At 47.6% G+C, this 16,145-nt stretch overlaps 1 protein-coding gene across 6 annotated transcripts in view; it reads right to left on the bottom strand.

The window, feature by feature from the left end:
- Nav2 (neuron navigator 2) overlaps positions 1 to 16,145 on the bottom strand; it is a 356,673-nt gene that overhangs the window by 75,034 nt on the left and 265,494 nt on the right. The window lies entirely within an intron of this gene.

Raw genomic sequence — 16,145 nt, 5'->3', positions numbered from 1 at the left:
GCACATAAAATAAAGTTAAATAAATCATTAAAAAAAATAATAAAAAAAAGAAGCTGTAGTTCACTCCACTAGCCTAGCTTGGAAGGCATCTGCCCCTAAATGCCGAGCTCTGCTGACCAGGGGCTGCAAGGGCTGCTGGGAAAGCCTGCTTTGGGGCCAGCCACTCAGCTCTCCCATCTAGCATTCAAAAGTCACCCTGGAAGGCTGCAAAGAATGCAGGAGAACCGTAAAGCTGACGTGCAAAGTAGATGGGATAGAGCGGTAGAGGTAAGGCCCCATGGGCGCTGTGCATGGGGGGGGTGGATGATTCTTTGGTGCGGCTGGTGCACCAGTCAGATCTGGAGCCAGAAACATCCGGGGAAATGTGCAGGCCAAGTGCTCTGCTCCGGCGCAATGCTAGTTAGCTCAGGCTTGTTATTTGGTGAACTTGCGCGCTAACCAGCTATCAGGGAACTGTAATTTGTGAGTGGCTCCAGATGTGTAGCTGAGAGTCAGACGTGAGGAATGTGGGAAGCGAGATGTCAACGAGGCAGGCAGGAAGTCAGTGGATGCAGTCAAGCGGTCGGGAAGTCAGGACATTGGAACCTGGACTGGGAGGCGGAGTCGATGAACTCGAATCAGGCAGCAAACATGGAAACAGGTTATGAGAAGGGATTAAGGTTAGGACTTGAAAGAAATCGAGAAGCTGTAGCTGGATGGTGGTGGAGCATTGCCTTTAATCCAGAGACAGGTAGGTGAATCTCTGGAGTCTGAGGCCAGCCTGTTCTACACACTGTGTTCCAGAATAGCCAGGGTTACACAGAAATCCTGTCTAGAAAAACAAAACGAAACAAAAATAAAAAGTTGTGTATTCACTGCAAAACGGAAAGATGGGACTTGAGCAAGCAACCCTGGGGGCCAATGACACAGAGGGATCCACTTGGGAACAGAACGGCCATTCTTCAGTGGGATTTGACCACACCTGGGTTCTAGCCTCAAATCAGACAAAGGAAAAGCCATCCAATAAGAGCCCACTGGAGATGACAGGAGTTGGGGGGAATGTGATTTTTAAAGCTTCAAAGGGACAGCAAGCCACCACCGTGTCACTGCAGGAAGTTTAGAAAGCCCAGTGAGCACTGGTCTAGCCTCTACTCACGGATGCCCTTGAGAGAATACGCAGCACACATCTGAGTGCATTCCGAAACAGCCTTGTGATTCACAGCTTTAAGAAATGATTACTATGGGGTTGGAGGGAGGGCTCAGGTTAAGAGCCCTGGCTGCTCTTCCGAATGTCTTGAGTTCAATTCCCAGCAACCACACGGAGGCTCACAACCGTCTATAATGAGATCTGGTGCCCTCTTTTGTCTTGCAGGGACACATTCAGGCAGAAAACTGTATACATAAAAATAAATAAATCTTTTAAAAATATTATTTATATCCAGGTAGTAGTGGCACACACCTTCAATCCCAGCATTCAGGAGGAAGAGACAGGTGAGTCTCTGTGAGTTCGAGGTCAGCCTAGTCTACAAAGTGAGTTCCAGGACAGCCAGAGATACACAGAAAAATCCTTTCTTGAAAAACCAATATATATATATATCTTATTTATTTATTCATCAGTGTTTCACTTGTATGTCTGTTCACCTTTGGTGCGCACAAAGGGCAGAAGAGAGGGTTGGATCCCCGTGGAACTGTGATTGCAGACAGTTGTGAGCCACCATGTGGGCACTGGAAATCAAACCCAAGATTCTCTGGAAAAATTCCTTCAGCCTCACCTTCATAGTTTGAAAGGATGTGAGATTAAATGAAAGATTTAAAAACTAGAATAAGGTTACAAAAAGAATTGAGGGGCTGGAGAGATGGCTCAACAGTTAAGAACACTGGCTGTTCTTACAGAGGATCAGGATTCAGCTCCCAGCACCAATATGGTAGCTCGCAATTGTCTGTAAGGACAGATCTGGGGAATCTGGCCTCCCTGGGCACTAAACACACATGGTGTACTTGCATACACTCAGGCAATATACCCATACACATAATGTAAACATAAGAAAAGATCAAAATGTTGACAATAATATCCTACTTTACATAATCTATTTGCTACCAAGAGTTAAAAGCTTAGAAAGACTGAGCTTTATTCCGGTGTCAACCGCCTTGCTAGAAAATTTGAAGTGCTTAGGGGAACCAGGTGGATTCAAGCCATAAACGTATTTTTAAAGGTCCAAGGAGATTTAACAATTCAAGTTTGCAAATAGAACTGTGTAAATTTGAACAGCTAAGTCTAAGTTAACAAGGTACCAATCGGCAAGTAGATATTATATTTTTGTAAAAAGGTTTTTTAAATTTGTTTTTATTTTATGTGCTTGAGTCTTTAGCCTGCATACACAAACACACACACACACAGACACACACACAGACACACACACACACACACACATACACACACACACACACACACACACACACACACACACACACACGCATATATGCGCCACCTGTGCGCTTGGTACCCAGAGAGGCCAGAAGAGGGTGCCAAATCCTTTGGAACCAGAGTTACAGGGTAACTGTGAGCCACTATGTCAGTGCTGAGACCACAAACCCAGATCATTTGCAACAGCAGCCACTGCTCTGACCCTGAAATAATGTGAATTTACACAGAAATATTTGACTTAGGTACATCTTGTTAGGAAATCCAGGTTTAAACATCGAAACTTCAGTTTATTGAGTATCACACTGCATTCGCCTTAGACGGCTGTTTGTTGCACACAGATGCTCTTCTGAGGCTAATATGTTTCTATCAAGGTAGATTTGTAGGCCACAGAGGCCATACAGTTGGCTGAGTGCTTGCACAAAGCCCTGCTTTGATCCCGAGTGTTGTTTAAACAGGACCTGGTGGCACAGACCTATAATACGAGAACTCAGGAGCTGGAGGTACAAGGAGTTCAAGGCTTGGTCTTGGTCTACAAAATGAGTTCTGGGACAGCCAGAGCGATCACACCAGGAAACCCTACTCCAAAATCAACCAAACAAAAAAAGAAGTTCAATACTATTCCAGACAAACTAAACTCAAGGCAATCCTGGAATACATGAGACCCTGTGAGTTTTGTTGTTGTTGTTGGGGCTTTTTTGTTTGCTTGTTTAAGAAAGTTTTGTTTACCAAATGAACGATTTTTTTTTAACACAAATTGTTGTTTATGTAAACAAGAGCTTCCCCTGGCTCCTTAGTGGCTTCTGTGGTCCTTTGCTCTGCATTTTAAGGCTTTCAAAGACAGATTTTCAACTGCCTCCTGAAGATGGAATTTTCATATCTTTTCTCCCTTCTTCTTGCCTTCTCTCCCCTAGACCTGGTGGTACATGCATTTGTGAGTTGCCAGACAAGGAAACCGAACTACTCAGGTCCTCTGTAAGGGCAGCAAGTGCTTTTAAGCACCAAGCCATCTCTCCAGCTACTCCCTGATTTTTTAAAATTACACTTTATTATGATTATGATTATTATTATTATTATGATTATTATTATTATCATCTCTCTCTCTCTCTCTCTGTGTATGTGTGGTGTGTGTGTGTGTGTGTGTGTGTGTGTGTGTGTATGTGTGTGTAGGCGCCGAGGTGTGCATGTGGAGGTCAGAGGATAACTTGAAGGAATCAGCTCTCTTGTTCTACCATGTGGGTCCTGAGAAGTGAATTTAGGCGGCAGGCTCGGCAGCATCACCACCTGCTGAGCCATCTGGGCAGCCCTGTCTCTTTTATATTTCAGTACAGATCCCAGGTAACCAGTTCTTTGGCTAAAGAATGGCGAGGATGCTTCCATAGAAACAGGGGAACCGTCAACACAGACGGTCTACTTCCCAACCACGTACAGTCATGCACCTTCCCCAGACCCATGCTCTGGGAGAGTTCAGACGAGGTTCTTCTTCTGCAGAGTCCCCTTCAGGGACTCTGGACCTTCTGTACTGAGGCAGTGCCTCTCATTTGAAGCCTCTCTCTCTCTCTCAACAGTTGGGAATTGGCCTCGCTCCCTGGCATTGCCTTGGGTGCTGAGAATCCAAACTCCAGTTCTCACACTTGAGGGGCAAGTGTTTTCTTTACCCATTGATTTATTTAAGCCTACAGGGAAATAGGAATAGGAAAAATGTTTTGCATGTATGCCATGTCAGGAAGCCCTGAGTGGTATCTTTTGTAAATCAAAAAATAAAAATAAAAAAAATCTGTGTCTATGGGTGTTTTGCCTGCGAGTATGTCTGTGCACCACTTGTGCGACTGGCACCCGGTGTGCCACCTGGAGCTGGAGTTACATATGGTTGTGAGCCTCCGTGTTAGTGTGGGGACAGAACAGGTCGTCTGGAAGAGCATAGGATCTCTCATCCAATACCCCCTAGGAAGCCTCAGGCCCACTGCCCCACATGTTCAGGCACTCAGGGGCTGCAAACCCACTATAGAATCTTTACAAGCACTTCTCCGCGTTAGCATCTACGTCAGACCACACTTTCTCTACACAGACACAGGACAGGCTCCCACTTGGTGTTCATGCTCCCACCCGGTGTTCATGTTCACCAGGGACAGTGTCTGTCGGACACACCAGACGTCGACTTGGGCCAATGACATTTTTTTTTTCACTTTCTGTTTCTGCAAATGTTTAGGACCCAGAACCTCCCCAGAAGAGGGGATTGAAACTCCATTCCCCCAGCTCACCAGGAAGAAAGTCTGCAAACAGACCTTCAAATCCTTCACTTGCTAAGCAGCATCCTTAGCACCAAATCTCTCCCTGGCAATCAGGGACGTGGGGAGGAGACAGGGTCAGCCAGCACCCAGCAATTCCCTTAGAACCAAGATTCTTACAGTGCCCACGTTCACCTCTGCCACCCCTGGAGGAAATACAGATGTGAAAGAGGGGTCCCCAAACTTCAGCAGACATATCCATGAACCCAGAGATTCAGTTTCAGCAGCTGAGGTCATCACTATGTCGGGAATTCAGGTGCCACTCAGATGCTCGCAGCCCACGTTCGGCAGCACCAAAGCAGACTGTCTGCATGAAAGTTGCAGGTAACAGGGTCGGAAATTATTTCAGCTCTGCACACTTCCGGCTTTGCCCCAGTGTGGTGGGGAATGATCACCCCAAGGGCAGGAGAAGGCAAGTTTGAGCTAGGAGTTGGGTGTTGGAGCAATTTAAAGCAACAGAACCAGCAATGATCTTGAATCAATGTGGTAACACATATTTACAACGTTGCCTCTCACTCAGAACAGACTGGCAAGGTAAGAGGGACAAGCATTCAGATCTTTCCACCCAGATTAACAGGCCCTGACTCTGGAATTATTGGAGGAAGAGAGGGAGGACTCATTAAGGTTTTCAAATAGGATCCTTAAAAGATAACATTATGTGTTCAAGGAAAAGATGTGCTAAATGACATTGTAAAAATTAATTGCACAGCACAGCCCATAAGAGGCAGGAACCATCCCGGGCCTCTCTCTGCACTTAGCTAAACTCCACGTGTTCCAGCCCTGACCTGCTAGCCCTTCCCGCAGCTCAGCTGAGGAGTCTCAGTGGAACCCACTCTGCCACCCCACCCCCAACCCCTGCCTCAGCCAGACAGCTGCATTCAGTTGCAAAAAGCCCAGACTGGTGGAACTCGTTTTCTGGCTATTGTTCAAGGCAATTGTTCCCTGAAACCCCCGGGCCTGATTGGAATGAGGTCCTTCGGTGTGGATGAGTGAGCAAGGCCAGCTCTAAGCTTACCAGAAAACCCCAGGAAAAAAAAGGGAAAGGTTGCCTTCCTGCATTTCCGACCAAACAGGTATGTTAACTATTTCCCCACCATCGGGCTGACTCAGAGCATCTCTAACCCCTAGATGCTCCAGGGTTCCATTAGGGAAGCCTTCAAAAGCCTTTCATGAAGGACCAAAGTGATGTTGATGGGGAACCCTGCTCCAGTTGATGTAGAAAGTCCTGCTAACATCCCTAACATATGGTTTCCTCTCGTTCTCAGAGTTCTCAAATCAAGACACGAAGCAGCACTAACAGCCTCTTGGGTATTGTGCTATTATTTAACATGCTTTATCCCAGTGCCCATGAGATGAGGAGACAGAATTGGAGAAAATAGGCCAAAGGTGAAGTGGATTAGCGAGTGTCCACTACAGGTGTTCTGAGTGTGGTGTGCGCACACACATGCGTCGGTGTGTGTTTGTGTGTGCGCACACGCGTGTTTGTGCCCAAGGGCTGCATGCAGACCGCAGAGTCAATGGAGATCAAAGGACACACTCAACACGGTGTTCACCCTGTTTGGCCCAAGAACTTCTCCCATCGATCTCCCATCTCAGCACAGCCTGAAGTCCTCAATGCGTCCAGCTTGATATGGGTCTGGGAATCCAAACCTAAGTCTCTACACTCGTGTTGAAAGTGCTTTACCAGCTTCAGCCCCTCAGCTATCGCCCCAGCCCTCGCTTCACAGACTGTTAGACACATCCAGGCCGTATAGAGTAGGAGGTCTTGGGAGCCCACAGCTCAGAAGACACAGCTCCTTTTATTTACAAAGTAAGTGGGGTGTGGATGTAGCTCAGAAACAGCATGAGGACTTGGGACCCCCCAGCACTGGGAGAAAAAAAAAATTACCAAAGAAACAAAACAAACAAACAAACAAAAATACCCAGTACCACCACCAACAAAAAAACACAAGCCAGCCGTCTCTCTCTGGAGCTAACAGTTCTAGTACAAAAAAGAAAAAAAAAAAAAGACCCACAAGTTTAATTTGAACTTTGTAGGGGCAGAGTTTAAACCCCCGAAGTCAACAAGTTTAGCCTGACCTAGAAGAGGGCAAGGGTGCCGCTAAACTCACGAGGCAGGAGGCTGAGCCAGCTCTGCAGAGGAACAACCACCTAGGTCTCTGCTGGAATCCAGATGGCAATTACCTTGTTAGAGCACCCTCATTGCTGGGAGACTTGGGTCTCCCGAGTGGTATTGTGCTAAGGACACCTGGTCGGGTTCTTTGGGGGAAACAGAGGGTTTGAAAGGTGTGCGCAGCTCTCCAGGCAAATTAGAGAGCACCAGCACAGGGCAGCTGAGGCCCAGCTTGTAGGGAACCTGCAAGGTATAGGAGGGAGGAGGTACCACTGACATTGGGAAACAGGCAGTAAAGTGCATGCGTGTGCACGTGCACCCGCGTGTATGGGGAAAGGCATATGGTTTTTGTTACGATTAGTGGACAAGGTCCCAGGGGAAAAGCATATGTATGGACGGTGCCAGGTGCAAGCCCAATCACTTGGGATAGAGGGAAACAGAAACCCCACCAAAAAGGCTTAGAGGGGATTTAGCAGAGATGAGAAGGCTCCAGGCTTGGGTTTCATCCCAAAGCACCTTTGTCCCATTTTGCGAACCCATTCCTGGACAAGTAGGTGGTCCCTGTGAGGAAGCGTGAAATTCTCCCTCTGGTTTCAGGGGCTCGGCGTGGTTGAACACCCCAGGCTTTGGTCCGGATGCCTCAGACTCTCATTGTTGTAACAGGCACCAGAGTGTCTGCTGACCTCAGCCACACAAAGCCTTTTCTCCTCGCAGGCTCCACCATGCTCAGCTTGAGCCATTGCCAGACCCTAGTCATCTTGGGCCAAGGTTCTCAACAGACTCATCCTCATTTTCAATTTCCCAGAAGGTACGTTTCCCCTAAGCATCCACAGAATTCAGCCACTGCAACCAATGAATACAACGGTGAGCACTGACTAGGGAGAGGAGTCTCAATAACAGATCCGGACGCAGCCTGGAGTCCTACAGATGGCAGCCCATCGCCCTACCAAGTGCAAACCACGGAGGCCTCCTTTTGTGATGGATGTGGAAGGGGAGCTACAGAAGCCAAGCCAGTTGCTGAAGGTGCCCAGTGTGGCGGACTCGCAACTGATTCCAGAGCTCTTGCGAACCATGTACAGGGAGAAAGTTAATCCATTTACTTTGGCAGAGGGGGAGGGTTATGTAAGAAATCAGAACTTCCACCTGCTCTGCAAACCAAGGGCACTGCGATGTCACACAGTTCATTGAAAAACATCTCAATGAGCTAAAGAAAATGGGGCGAGGAGACAAATCCCAGTCTAAGGAGGTGGGTGGTTGGGTGTGTGGGGTACCAACATTCATTCAAGTTCTTCTTACCCCAACCTCCACTTAGTTTCCAATGCATCTTAGGGCTCTAGAAAGCTGAATATGGAAGAGACACGGTTGCTCCAGGGCAGCAGGCAGAGAGGCAGAGGTGACAGGCTTCCTTTCTGCTGGCAAGGGCTTTCCTTTAAAGTTCCGCCTTCTGGAGTAAATGGCAAGATAAGGAACTAGGCCAAGAAACCACGCCTGACCAGGCATGGTGGGGCATGCCTTTAACCTCAGAACTCAGAAGGCAGAGGCAGGTGGACCTATGTAGTGAGTTCCAGGACAGCCAGGGATGGGAGGGAGGGAGGGGGGAGGGAGGGAAGGAGGGAGGGAGGAAGGAAGGAAGGAAGGAAGGAAGGAAGAGCGACTAGCCCTCAGGGCTGTAGAGCCCGCTCAGTGATTAAGAGCACTTGTTGCTCTAGCAGAGGACCCTAGCTCAGTTCTCAGAACCCACAGGGTGACTCACAGCCACCTGCAACTCCAGTTCTGGAGCATCCAGGGCTCTCCAGGCAAGTATATAGCAAGCACCCTTACATACAGGCAAAACACTCACACACATACAAATCAATAAATGCAGAGTAAACTTCCACCTACCCCTCAAAATCAGCTTCACAAGGGAAGAGAAGCAGGCCGTAGCTAATAGGACGACTCAGCCACACACGTATACAGCTGCTGCCAAGGCCTGGGGACCATTAACATGCAGGCTGGATGTCTTCCCCCTCTGAGACTCATTCAGCTGCCTGGAAGGAGGGCCACAGTCCCTGGCCAGCTCCAAGGTCACCGGCCTTCCCAGATGTGACCAGTAGTCTGAGCTCTCCACAACACTGGCCACCACACAGAAGCCTCAGGAGCCTCAGGAGGTCAGAACTCCCAGCAGCTCGGTACTGCTGCAGAACAGGGCTGCTCCTAACCCAGGGCCCTTGCCTTCCTGGAAATAAGCAGGTTCTTAGCCAGGTTGCCGCAGCATGCCCTCCGGAATCCCCAACCAGAGGAAATACCCTCGGTACAGTCACGCTCCTAAGAGCTGTGTTAGCTTGACTGACTGACTTAACGTCTCTGAGTTCCCACTGACTCACTTCAAAATCGAGCATGCTCTTTCGGGCTTCACAAAGAAAAGTAAAGGAGAGGGTGTCTGCCAGATGCTTGGTGCACAGTAAGTGGCCATAATCTCTTTTTTCTCCCTGGTTGGCTTACCCCTCGCTGAATATATATATATATATATATATATGTGTGTGTGTGTGTGTGTGTGTGTGTGTGTGTGTGTGTGTGTCTGGAGTGTTACGTTGAAACTGCTCATGCCAGTTTCAGCATTACACTTCTGGGACCTAATTTCTAGAAGTATTTTTTTTTTTAAATGGCAATTTTCAGTATTAGCAAACACAGCCACAGCCTCATCAGGCTCCCTTAGATTCTAAACAAAGCCACTCTAATCAAGTCACCGACAGCCCTTGTGTGGGCCACTCCAGCCCACTCCGCTCCCCTGCTCCCCTTCCCCCAGCCAACCAAAAAGACCTGGAATGAAGGCTTGAGACAACAGCTGGGTGATCAACACTCAGTCTTTCAGGCTCGGGAGCCTAGTTTGATAAGCCGCCTGGAGCACCCTGGCTGGCGGAAATGTCTAGGTGCTTTGGGAGAACGTCCCTGCCACCTCTAAGCCATCAAGGTTAAAAGGGGAGGAGGTGGGGAGGCGGGATTTGTGTACACACACACACACACACACACACACACACACACACACGCAGTGAATTTTGGCAGCTGCCCCATTGCCTGCTCTGCCGGCTTCTCAAAACTAGCCGAGGAGCTACAAGACATCATACTCCCTCCACCTCGCCACCCCTCGTCCCAGAACTTTGAGAAACTGTCCTACCTGGTAAGGTTCTTAGGCCAGAGCATGGCACTACATTATGGTCCCTGGAGAACGCTGGACAAAGAAGCCGAGTGACTCTGAGGGGACGGCAGTCTCTGCAGCCGCCGTCCCGCCCACGCCGGGCCAGGCAGCCACAGCACCCTGTGAATCTGCTACTGAGGGACTAGAGAGGAGAGTGTCACCATTCCCCAGCCCTGGAGGGAAATCCGATCCGCCAACAAAATTAACCTTTAAAGTGCTGAGGGAGTGGAGGTCAGGGCTCAGCGCTGGTATCAAGTCAGCTGTGAGAAGTTTCAGCAAAGCAAACCTAACAGCCAACGCAGAAACCCTACCGTAAAGCACAGAATAGAGGGCCCTGTGCATGGCCCAGATTCAGCTATCACCGATCTCACACCTACTGTGCGGAAAACACCCAAGGTCTTTTCAGGCCCTTGTGCTTCTTTTCACTTCGAGAAACTCTGCGAACATAACTACTCTTCCCTCAGTCTGTGGAGATGTGAGTTCAAAGCACTTGAATAAAATGACAAGTCGAGAGAAGGGGGAGAGAGAGAAAGAGAGAGAGAGAGAGAGAGAGAGAGAGAGAGAGAGAGAGAGAGAGAAAGATTTTACCTATCTGTACGTTTAGCAAGGACACACAATTCTATCTAGGGAGACCGGTGTTACTGGGGTGCCAAGGGAAATATGCATTCATTCCTCTAAATGTTTTAAGAGAAAACGCATCTCAGCTTGTACGAAGCTACATAGAGCTTTAAGGTAGAACGGTGAGAAAGGAAGATGGGACCAGAGAGGGCCCAAGTCTAGGATGGGAAGGAGTTGAACCCAGCTAATCTCATATTAAACTTGTAATCCAGCACTCAGAAGGCATCATAGAAACAGACGCCGGAAGAAGGAACCAACTGTCTCACCACTGGAAACTAAGAACTAAGTTATGTTACGGTCATGGCTTTTATCTCCACGGAAAGAGCGAAGATGATCCAAGCCCCTACTTATTTTCCTCAAATCCTGCAGTTTGGCTCACAGCAGCCTCGGAAGACTTTCCCTGAGCTAGGCTTACCCCTGGGGGCCAGGCTGCCCGCATAGCTGATTAGGGAGTATGTGTGTATAGGGGGCAGGGTAGAGGAATGGGCTGGGGTGGAGGGGAAAGGAAGCTATAACCTGAGCTTGCAAGGTCTCTGTGGGGGCAGCGTTTGCTTAGCAAACAGAGGCTTTCGGAAGGGGACGGAGACCCTTCTGGCCCTCCCCTGCCTGAGAAGGAATAAAATTTGATTCAAAGAAGGAAGGAGGGGGCGAGGCTGGGAGTGTTTTCCCAGGTGAATAAAAAGGCAAAGAGTCTCGGAGCTGAGATTGCAATCTTGAAGGAGCATCTGCAGCCAGGGAGGTTACTCATTCCTGTCTCAACCCCCAGGGCCCTCCTCCACCTGAGGCAGCAGCACTGGGGAACGGTTAGGTAGAGGTGGGGGTTGGGTGGAGGGTAAGTGTGGCTCATCCAGACTTACTGAGGCTGAAATCAGGGGAGACCCAAGCTCCCCTGACCAATGTGCTTCAAAGCTCTGATGGCCTTCTTCTCTATTAGTTTTTGTTTACAATATGTCTGAGGGTCTGAACTGGTGAATATGAAGAAATGTAGACACACACCATACGTTCTGCAGTTGCTTGTTGCTTTAAGCAATAGAACACGTTTTAAACAAACAAACAAACAAACAAACCACTAGCTAGCCACGGAGCTAAAGTAGGGGTTTGCCTATGTGTTCATTTACTCATCTGCTCACCCAGCTAATGCATATCCACAGGGGGGTGCAACCTGCCTGGCAGGCCCTGCTCTAAGTGCACACACAGCAGTTCACAGAAAAGATGAACCGCTCCCTTGGACGAAACTTAGCTCTCGGGGGAAACTAGGAAGTTTCATCTGTGAGCAGCAAAGTAAGAGGCAACAACCAAGGTAAACGAGGCAGCTGGTTAGTGACATTGGCTATGAAAAAAAAAAACATAATGTAAAGGGGAAGGGATGACACAACAGCCCGGAGGGGTCTGAGGCTTTCCCCATCTCCTATGGCCCTGAAAGCAGTGTGGGAGCTGCCTGTGTGAGTCTCCGAGTGCAGGAGCCTCCCTGGACAAGAGTCCAGTCCTCCGGACAGGGTGCAATCTACACATGGAGTCCAAGAGTTCAGGGCTCAGCAGAGTGACCAGGGAACCAAAGGGAGCCTAGGAGATGGTCAGGCCAGAGGGCCAAGGTCCAAGGAGGTGGAGCCTGCAAGTCGCAGGGGGCAGCTTGGGGTTGATTTCATTGAGGAAGAACAGATACTGGTGGGGGGGGGGAGTAAATTAAGGGGTGGTTCCCCCGTGGACAAAGTGTCTTAGAACTTATGACAGGGATAAGCTGTGTCGTGCACAAGATACTGTAAAAGCACAAGTGCTTGGAGGGGACTTCAGTTCTCTTTCTGTGGTCAGATGAGAAAAATCATCTCTAATATGAAAGACTGAATTCCTCGAAGCAGGTGACAATCAGGTGTGACTACAAAAGACCCAGATGGGCTGGAGAGATGGCTCAGAGGTTCAGAGCAGCAGCTGCTCTCGCAGGGGCCCCCCAGGATGATTCCTGGTACCCACGTGGTGGCTCACAGCCTTTATTCCCAGTTTCAAGGGATCCGAGGACCTCTTCTGGCCTCCATGGGTACAAGGCACACAAGTGGTACAAAACATCAATACACATAAAATAAACTCTTTTAAAAGTTGAAGAAAAAGACCTACACAACAGGAGAGGGGAAACCACAACAAACATACATACAAAAACAAAAAAAAAAACCATTAAAAACAAACAAAGCCCAACACCAAAACAATGCAGGTGAGCCACTCAACTCCGAGCCAGTAGGCACTTCCCTGGTTTTCAGCTAGGAGGTTTCATCTCTGACCCTGACTTAAAAACTGGTCGAACTCTAGTCAGGCAGTGGTGAAACACTTCTTTATTTATTTATTTATTTTAAAGATGGAGGTCGTGATGCTATTAATATTTATTTATTTTATCATGTATACAATATTCTGTCTGCATGTATGCCTGTAGTCCAGAAGAGGGCACCAGACCTCATTACAGATGGTTGTGAGCCACCATGTGGTTGCTGGGAATTGAACTCAGGACCTTCGGAAGAGCAGGCAATGCTCTTAACCACTGAGCCATCTCTCCAGCCCTGAAACACTCCTTTAATCCCAGCACTTGGAAGGCAGAGACAGGTGGATCTCTGTGAGTTCAAGGACAGCCTGGTCTACAGAGTGAGTCACGGAACGGTCAAATCTACACAGAGAAACAGCAGAAAAAGAGAAAAAAGGAAAAAGAAAAAAGAAAAAAAAACAAGTAAATAAACAAACAAAAAAAAAACCCTGGCCAAATTCTAATGACCTGGAACTCACAACAGTTTCCACTCATCATAACCACGGTTATCAAAGATGTCAAGGTCCCAAGGTTACTGTCATTTTTCAAAAGCAAAAGAAACCAATTAAACTCTACCCAGATTTCAGAATAGAACAAAACTTTATTCTGGGAATACCACAAGACAGAGCATTAAGGAAATGGATCTAAGAACAGCCTTCTTTACTTCCCCCACCCACCCTGCTCTGCTTGTGCCCTTGCGATCGCATACATGCAGGTTCCCACAGAGGCCAAAAGGGGGCACCAGAACCCCTGAATCTGGAGCTAGAGATACCTGTGAGGCGCCTGAGGTGGGAGCTGTAAACTGAACCCAGGTACTTGGCAAAAGCAATTACTGTGTGCCCTCGAGGGCCTCCTTTCTAAGAAGTACCCTGTTCAAGCCATGGCAGGGAGGTGCCCCTTCTTTAGTGCCCCACCTCCCGCTGATAACATGCTACCTGTCTCTCCAAATGTAAGCGGATCCTCAAGCTGTGATGCAGCAGTTTAGTTAGCAGAGTGCTCACTTAGCACACAAGTTCTGGGTTTGATGCTCAGTGCCAAATGTGTCTAAAATCCCAGCTCACAGAGGGTGGAGGCACCTTCAGCTCTGCAATGAGTGTGAGGCTAGCCCAGCCTACATAATACCTTACTTCAAAAGCAAAAGGCAAAGACACGACACCAAAATCTTGGGCCCTATGTATGGTGATACTTTGTTTGTGCGCTAACAAATAAAGCCTGCCTGAAGATCAGAGGGCAGAGCTAGTTGCTAGCTAACGATAGAAGTCTGGAGGCAAGAAGTGATATGGCTGGGCAGAGAGGAATATAAGGCGGAAAGAGACGGGAGCTCGGCCCTTTATAGGCTGAGGTGTTAGCGAGGTAGGAGTTGGCCGTTGCCTGCCCTTTGTCTGTGATCTTTCAGCATTTACCCATATCTGGCTTGGGCTATTATTATTAACACCAATTAAGACTCGTGCAACAACTGGCGCCCAATTTTAAGACACAAATTCACAAAGCAGTCACTTGCCTGTCCACTGACACGTGAAGAGGCTGCACACCTGAACACCGGGGCTCCTACTGGAGTCACCACCCTGCCGGCTAGGCTAGCTTTTCTTTTCTTTTTCCCCTAAGCCCCTGAGCAAGTTCGGGACTTTCCTGTTGCAGCCTCTCTACCACAGTCTCCAGCTGCCATCCAAACTCCAGAAACACCTGGGCTTCAAACCCCACAGGACTTACACACCCTGGACCGGCTGGCTCTGCCTTCAGGAAGCTCCCTTCACACAATGCCCTATGCGTTTCTTCTGGACAGCAGGCTCCCTCTCCGCCATGGGTTGTAGGCTTCCCCTAGACCCCTCTCTCCTGGGGCTGCCCCCCTCAGCTCACAGCTACACGCTAGCAGCTGCAGCTGTCCTCAGCCAGGCTGTTCACTGCCTGTGTTCTCCGCTCAGACATGCTAACTTCACATTTCACCATCATGGTTGGCAGATTTGGTGAGATGATTGGGAATTCTTAAAGGCAAGAATGAGTTAAAAGAGAGAGCTTTTTCCTACATGAAAAAAAAAAAGGGGGAAACATTATTACAATGGAGGGAGTTAGATCTCTGCATGGTCATATGATGGATGGTTTGAAAATGAGACCATTAAATGACAGGATAACTAATTTAGGTGGAACTTATGCAATATCAATTGTAAACATCACCGTTATTATTTTCATTTCATCACTGGAAGAGTTACTTAGGATGAGTGCTAAGATACAAGTTTTACAAAAATTCATTAAAAACAGATCATAGAGATATTCAGATCCAGACAGAGGAATTTAAAGGGGAAGCAATCTCAGCATGGCACTTTAAGGTTAGAGAGGAATACTAAGGTTTTCAAACAGCCAACTTTAACTTATCCAACAACCTTACAGGGACAACTGCCGAATGATAGATATCGCCAAGGCTGTGTAAGAACTGTGGAAATGTTAAATTTAAGGAGATTCAAGGAAGTGATAAGTCTCATATGGCATGCATTCATCATTTGTGAAAGAGATGTTAAACTCAGGGTCAACTTATAATAAAATTACTCCTCAAGGCTGGAGAGACTTGGATGCAGTAGTCTTAGAGCATGGTCCTCAAATACAGTGGAGAACCTGGTGGGAAGATGAGGCTAACACCATTGAACAACAAAGTTGGACTAGAGGTATGGAAATCTCCCAAAATCAATTTCTTGGAGAGGGAGATTATGATAATGTGCAAAGGCACTCTCTATATGATGACCACACCTTGGCTTTATGCTATACCCCAGCTTTGAATGCTTGGGACAAAATTGAAGAAGTAGAAAAAAAATTGAGCCATTTATTAAAGTTATATAGGACCCAAAGAAAACCTTCAAAGATTTCTTACAAAGATTGAATTCAGCAGTAAATAGAATGATAACAAATTTAGAAGCTAGACAAATAATAATTGAATCTCTGGCTTTTAAAAGGCTAATGCTCAATGCAAAGGGGTAATTAGGCCATTAAAAGTAAGACCAGCACCCTCGGAGGAGTGGAGCCAATATACAGCCAATATTGAATCTAATGACCATGATGATTGGCTAGGAGAGGTGATTTCCAGAGGTTTGGGGAAAAATTGAAAACTCAAGTGTTTCAATTGTGGTCAATAAGGTAACCTAAAAAGGAATTGTAAGCAGGGTATTTCTAGAAACAATGTTTTTTTCTAAGCATAATCCAAATATAACACTCCCCCTTCTGGATTTTGCAGAAGGTGTGGCAAGGGCAGGCACTGAATTAATGAATGTATATCAACA

The sequence above is a fragment of the Myodes glareolus genome, chromosome 24 (assembly GCF_982192425.1).
Source record: "Myodes glareolus chromosome 24, mMyoGla1.1, whole genome shotgun sequence".
NCBI classification, from domain to species: Eukaryota; Metazoa; Chordata; class Mammalia; order Rodentia; family Cricetidae; genus Myodes; species Myodes glareolus.
This window is presented reverse-complemented; position numbering and strand designations above follow the sequence as displayed.